This window comes from Triticum dicoccoides, chromosome 6A (assembly GCF_002162155.2).
Source record: "Triticum dicoccoides isolate Atlit2015 ecotype Zavitan chromosome 6A, WEW_v2.0, whole genome shotgun sequence".
NCBI classification, from domain to species: Eukaryota; Viridiplantae; Streptophyta; class Magnoliopsida; order Poales; family Poaceae; genus Triticum; species Triticum dicoccoides.
In genome coordinates this window covers 192,855,512-192,863,049 of record NC_041390.1, presented here as the reverse complement: position 1 = coordinate 192,863,049, position 7,538 = coordinate 192,855,512, and positions in this window count along the sequence as shown.

Sequence of the window (7,538 nt, the reverse complement as noted above, 5' to 3'; positions counted from 1 at the left end):
CCGCGCTAGCCGCCGCCGCCGCGCTAAGCCGCCGTCCCGCAAGCTGCAGCCCCGCCACCTCACCTCGCCGGAGCCCCTCGCCGGAGGTAGCCGCCGGATCCGAGCCGCCGTTTTTTTTAAGAACCGTACGGGTTTTTTAGAAAACCCTAGATTCGTTTTTTTCGGATCGCCGGTTTTTCTCGGTTTTTCTAGTTAGCGGACGTTCGTCCGTACGTTCGTTTTAACGAACAGTTTTCGCCCGTTAGTTACAGCTAACGAACGCTCGTTCGTTAGTCTGTTCGTCAGTTTTCTTTTATCGGATTTATTCGCGAGTTTTCTGATCGCGATTTCTGATCCGATCTTAGTTTCTGTTTATCTTTTCGCTCGTTAGTCGGAATCAGGCGATTCAAGCGCCTAGAGTTTCATCTCAAAATCCTTTTTTCCGTTTAACCAACTTAAATAAGTTTTTGCTACTGTAAAATTTGACCTAGGTTCAGATTAGTAAATGGAGCTTCCTTTTTTCGCCATTTGAGTGTCGTTGCTCCGTTTGATTTGATTCTTTTTGCGAACCGGAGTTCTTAAGTTGAACCTTCTGGTCAACCTCTTTTATTTGAGTTTTGCTTGCGCATCTTCGCTTGTTGCTTATGTATGTTATTGTTTGTTTGCGATAGAACACCCGGAGTGCGAAGCGTGCTACTACGAGTCCCTAGGTTTCGCAGACCGTCAGCAAGGCAAGTAACACTTTGATCATATTTCTTTTATCACCCAGTTTTTATGCATTAGTTCCAATCCTCAAACATTGCATGATTAGGATATCATTAACATGTGGGTTGGGAAGTAGTTGATGAGGTAGAACCTATTACCCTGTTACATTCAAACCCCTGGGAGTTACTTCCACGCGTTGCTTATATTGCTATGATATGCTATGCTCGTAGACGTGGTTTGGGTTTGAGTGAAATACATGACAAATGTGAGTTTGTTAATTAATGGTTCAACTTAAGGTGGCAACTTAAATTGACATCTGGGTGGATTGAGGCACCTGGAGTACCCAGTGTTGTCTGTATTTTTGGAAATCCCGGAGTACCCGTGTGATCTTCCTATGGACCGCCACCCAGGCTCAAAGGGAACTAAGATGATTCATGCTAGAAACTTCCGTGTGCAGCCACAGGCTATTATGGGCTCTAGCATAGTTGATTAAGTTACGTGAAGCTCTTGAAGAGGCAGATCAGCAGGTAGTGGGAAGTAGGTTTGGTATGGTCTGTCCGGAGTAGAGAGTTAATGTTTCTGAAAGACTGTGTCTCGGTCATCCGTTTCTCAAACACCTTGTAGTGCGAGAAATCCAACGGAGACGATCGAGTCTTATGGGGAAAAGTGCACAAACCTCTGCAGAGTGTATAATCTAATCATGGTTAGCCGTGTCCCCGGTTATGGACAATTCTTGAGTATCTAGTATTTGGGTTATCACATGTATCTCATCATTCTTAAATAATATTGTTGGGATGTTAATCACTTTAATTGGGATTGAGTTGGAGGAACCTTCTCAATGTTGTTTCAACTACCATGATAGTTAAATTAAAAGCTATTCCTTTGTTGTAGGGAAAAATTGGCTTTTCGCAAAAACTATAACCATAGAGCTTTCCACCAGCCAAATATGCATGTAGTGATAGCATTATTCTGTTCCTGCTCTACGTGTTACTTTGCCAGCATATTCCATGTGCTGACCCATTTTCGGGCTGCAACGTGTTATGTTGCAGACTTTTCAGACGAGGAGTAAGGTTCGTTAGGTCGTTGCCATGCAGCTCAGCTATGCTGTTGGAGTTGATGGACTCACTTTATCTTCCAAGCCTTCCGTTGTTATTGTATTAGATGGCCTTAAGCCATATTATTGTAATAAGTTCTCTTTGAAGACATTCGATGTAATAAGTGTGTGATTGCCACTCTGTTATAAATCCTTCGAGTATTGTGTGTCAGCACTACCGATCCAGGGATGACACTGAAGCACAGAGACTTGGCCATCTGAGGTCGGGTCGCTACAAGATGGTATCAGAGCACACGCTGAGTGTAGGACACGACCACTAAGATAAACCCTAGGTCACACTTCTCTACTCATTTTTGACTTCTCTCCATTTTCTACTCTTTAGGATGGCGGAGATGAAGAACAAGTTTGCGCAACTAGATGAAGACACACCTTTTGAACGCCACTTGAAGGAAGTCACTAGGTACTTGAACATTGGACTACCAAGCTTCACCGGAACGTACAACGCCACTTTACCTGAAGAGGAGTGCTGGATGGTTCAAGTACAAATTCCAGGAAGGAAGTTCTCGCCAACTTCTAAACCCATAGAGTTTTCTTTTGAAGCACCCACCTAGAGTCTAGGCAAGAGCACGGCAGCCCACATTACCATGGTACGCATTGGAGAGGTCTACAATAGGGAGCTTAAGGACACTATCTACCAAATATGTGGGCGCCGAGACGAGCAATGGGAAGTAATCAGCACTAGGAAGGATAGATCCATTGCAGCTTTCATCCAGGAGTTAAACCAGCACACTCGATGTCAGGAGAACCAGATGTGCGCGGACATGATGGACTTGAAAAAGGCGAAGATTAGAATCATCGAGCTGGAGGAAGAACTCAAGTTTACACGCGACGGATATGAGGAGGAAATCAAGACACTACTGGAGAAGAATGACGACCTAGTCAAGAAGATCAGAGTATTCATGGGAGGACCGGCACCAATAGAAGAATAAGAAGAAGAACCCAAGGAGATACGCCCCGAGGACTACATCATCATCGACGACACCGATTCCGATCCTAGTGATGATGACTTTGAAGACGAAGCTGGAGCAGACATCATGGAGTCTTTCACCGATCAAATTTTCTAGATGACCACCAAATATTAGTAGTATTTCCCCATGTAATTAGTAGTAGATGAGCACTTTGCGATAGTCCTAGACCGTTTGTATGCCCTTGCTTGATTGATTGAGTGAAATGTTTGTGTTTGTCTCATGTGCATATGGGTAGTGTTTTCTCATTAGACCCCTTTTCTATTCTGATCTCTTCCATCTAAACCCATCAGATGCCTCCGAGACGTGACACCGGTTTTGCTTTCCCACCGGAGCTCACCTAGTTGATCCAGCAGCATAATACTTTGATGCAATTGCTAGTTCAGAACCACGGCAACAACAACAACAACAACAACAACCCGCCGCGAGTGGACAACCTAGCCCGTTTTCTAAGGTTACAACCACCGGTGTTTTCCAGTAGCACCGAGCCAATAGTTGCTGATGATTGGCTACGCCGTATTGGAAGGGAGTTAACCACTGCAGGTTGCACAGATGCTGAGAGGGTGCGCTTTGCCGCACATCAATTGGATGGACCTGCAGCCTCATGGTGGGAGAATTACACAGCCACTTTCCCCATAGCCAACGTCACTTGGGACCAGTTTCAGCAAGCTTTCCGCACGGCCCATGTCTCAACTGGGGCTATGCAGATGAAGAAGCGGGAGTTCCGCAACCTACGCCAGGGGAACCGTACTGTGGCTCAGTACGTGGATGATTTTAGCAAGTTATCACGCTATGCCCCTGATGATGTGGCCACAGATGTCGCGAAGCGGGAGAAGTTTATGGAAGGGCTGAACGATGAGATGAGCATGCAGTTGATGGTAGCAACCTTCAACAACTACCAGGAGTTGGTAGATAAGGCTCTTATGATTGAAGGGAAGCAGCAGCAGATTGAGAGCCGCAAGAGAAAGTATGGACAAGGGAAGTATAACTCAGGAGCACAGCAGAAGCCACGCCTAACCCCGAATTCGGGAGGACTTGTTCATAACCATGGAGGTCACAACCACACTGGAGGAGGATCGCATAACCACAATGGTTCTAAGAATGGGAATGGGAACAGGAACGGAACCAACAATAATCAGAACCGCCCCAATCCAACCACACCCGCCAAAAGAGATCTAAGTCATGTTACTTGCTTCAAGTGCAGGAAGACTGGACACTACGCCACGGATTGCCCTGAAGGAAAGAAAGGAAACAGAAATGGGAGCGTTGGGAAGAAACCCAATCCATTCAACAAAGGACAAGTGAACCACGTTAATGTGGAGGAGGTTGAAGAGCAGCCGGGCGCGGTAATAGGTAAGTTTTTGGTTAAGTCATTTACCGCTCTTGTTCTTTTTGATACTGGTGCATCGCATTCATACATATCAAGGGGATTTGTGGATAAGTTTAAACTACCAACCCAAACCCTTAGGACCCCTCTATTAGTAAGCTCACCCGGAGCAGAATACATGGCTAGCCGATGGTGCGACCAGGTACCCTTAACCATTGGCACACATGTTTTTCCGTCCGACCTAATTATCTTGGAGTCACAAGGATTGGATGTGATATTAGGTATGGACTGGATGTCAAAGTTTGGAGGGAGTATTGACTGTGCTAGTAAGTCGATTTATCTTACCACCCCGGAGGGAAAAAGGATTAAGTATGTGTCTAGGCATGTGCCTAGGAGGAGCCAAGTGAATGCCCTTACGGGAGTTGTTCAGGAGGAAGTGCCTGTAGTGAAGGATTATCCGGATGTTTTTCCCGAGGAGTTACCAGGCATGCCACCGGATAGAGACATTGAGTTTTTGATAGAGCTGTTGCCAGGAACAGGACCAATATCCAAGAGACCCTATCGGATGACCGCAAATGATCTAGAGGAAATCAAGAAATAGATCAAGGAGTTATTGGAAAAAGTATACATTCGAAGAAGTTCATCACCTTGGGGAGCCCCTGTGCTTTTGGTTGAGAAGAAGGACAAATCCCTAAGGATGCTTGTTGATTATCGAGCCTTGAATGAGGTGATGATTAAGAACAAGTACCCACTGCCGATGATCAACGATCTATTTGATCAGTTGCAAGGAGCTAAGGTGTTTTCGAAGATCGATCTGCAATCAGGATACCATCAATTGAAGATACGTGAGAAGGATATACCAAAGACAGCGTTCACGGCGCGGTATGGATTATACGAGTACACGGTCATGTCATTTGGAATGACTAATGCCCCTACTTATTTCATGAGCATGATGAACAAGGTGTTCATGGAGTATTTGGACAAGTTTGTTGTGGTGTTTATTGATGATATTATGGTATACTTGAGGAACGAGGAGGAGCACAAGGAGCATTTGCGCTTAGTTCTCGAGAAACTCAGGGAACACCAGTTGTATGCTAAGTTTAGCAAATGCGAGTTTTGGTTGAAGGAAGTCGGGTTCCTTGGACATGTTATATCGGGAGAAGGTATAGCAGTAGACCCCAGCAAAATTCAGTCAGTCACTGAATGGTTGGCACCCACCTCAGTTAGCGAGATCCGCAGTTTCCTTGGACTCGCAGGTTACTATCGGAGATCCATTGAGAACTTTTCCAAGATTGCGAAGCCAATGACTGAACTATTAAAGAAGGATACTAAGTTTAAATGGACAGAAGATTGCGAGGCAAGTTTCCAGGAGTTGAAGGAACGGTTGACTACAGCACCAGTGCTAACACTGCCGGATATACATAAGGAATTCCAAGTGTATTGCGACGCCTCACGCTTAGGACTTGGATGTGTACTTATGCAGGATGGAAGAGTTGTTTCGTATGCCTCGCGACAACTAAAACCTCATGAGTTGAACTATGCCACGCATGATTTGGAGTTAGCAGCCGTAGTGCATGCATTGAAGACCTGGAGGCATTACCTTATTGGAAACCGATGTGATGTATACAGGGACCATAAGAGTTTGAAGTACATCTTCACCTAGAAGGAACTGATACTTAGATAGAGGAGATGGTTGGAGCTTATAAAGGATTATGATATGAAGCTACACTATCACCTAGGAAAGGCCAATGTTGTAGCAGACGCCTTGAGCAGGAAGAGTTATGCTAATATCCTTGAAAGTAAGGGATTGCCGAAGAGTTAGCAGAGAATATCATGGAACTTCGATTGGAGATTGTTCCTAGAGGATGCGTTGCAACAATGGAGGTCCAGTCGACATTGCTGGACAAGATTTGGGAAGCTCAGAAGGATGACAAGGAGATTGCCGAGATAAAGGAGAAGATGAGCAAAGGAAAGGCCAAAGGTTTTCGTGAAGATGAGCACGATACCCTATGGTTTGAGGACCAAGTTTATGTGCCCAATAACTAGGAGATCAGAACGTTAATACTTCAAGAGGCTCATGACTCACCATACTCGATACACCCCGGAAACACCAAGATGTATCTAGATTTGAAGGAACGTTTCTGGTGGACCGGTATGAAGAAGGATATTGCCGAGTATGTAGTCGTATGTGATGTATGTCAGTGAGTGAAGGCAGAACATCAGAAGCCAGCAGGATTATTACAGCCTATGCCGATACCCGAATGGAAGTGGGATAAAGTTGGCATGGATTTTATCACCGGATTGCCCAGGACTAAAGCAGGATATGATTCCATATGGGTAGTAGTTGATCGCTTGACCAAAGTGGCTCACTTCATCCCAGTGAAAACCACTTATACCAGTGCAAAGTTGGCCAAGATTTATATGTCCAGGATCGTATGTCTGCATGGAGTTCCGAGGAGCATCGTATCAGATAGAGGAACACAGTTTACTTCAAAGTTTTGGCATCAATTACACCAGACTTTGGGGACGGGGTTAGAGTTCAGTACAACTTTTCACCCACAGACAGATGGACAGACCGAGAGAGTGAACCAAATTTTGGAGGACATGTTGAGAGCCTGTGCGCTAGATTATGGATCTAGTTGGGATGACAATTTGCCTTACACGGAGTTCTTGTACAACAATAGCTACCAAGCCAGTTTGAAGATGGCACTGTTTGAAGCCCTGTATGGACGCAGGTGCAGAACACCCTTGATGTGGGATGAGGTAGGAGACCGACAGTTGTTTGGACCAGACTTGATCAAGGAGTCTGAGGAGAAGGTTAAATTGATTCGTGATAGATTGAAGATTGCTCAGTCCAGGCAGAAGAGTTATGCGGACTCAAAACGCAAAGAAGTAACCTATGAAATTGGAGATAGAGTATATCTGCGAGTATCTCCCTTGCGAGGAGTGAAATTTTTTGGATTTAAGGGGAAATTAGCTCCGAGATTTGTAGGACCATATCATGTTTTGGAACGGATGGGAGAAGTTGCCTACAAGTTGGAATTACCCAAGGGATTGTCAGGAGTTCATGATGTGTTTCACGTTTCACAGCTGAAGAAGTGTGACGCTGAGATGGCCGATATACCGTTAAGAGATACAGTATCCTTGGAGGAAATTCAGTTGGACAGTGATTTGACTTACGAGGAGAAGCCAGTAAAGATTCTTGAGTTTGCCAGCAGAGTCACTCGCAGTAAAGTTATCAAATTCTGCAAAGTTCAGTGGAGCCACCATACCGAGGACGAAGCCACCTGGGAACGAGAGGATGACCTTCGCAAAGACCACCCACACCTATTTTCTAGCCAACCCGAATCTCGAGGGCGAGATTCATCTTAAGGGGGGTAGGTTTGTAACATCCCAAATTTTTAATTTGGAATGTTATACATAGTCATCCATGCATATCATATTTTAT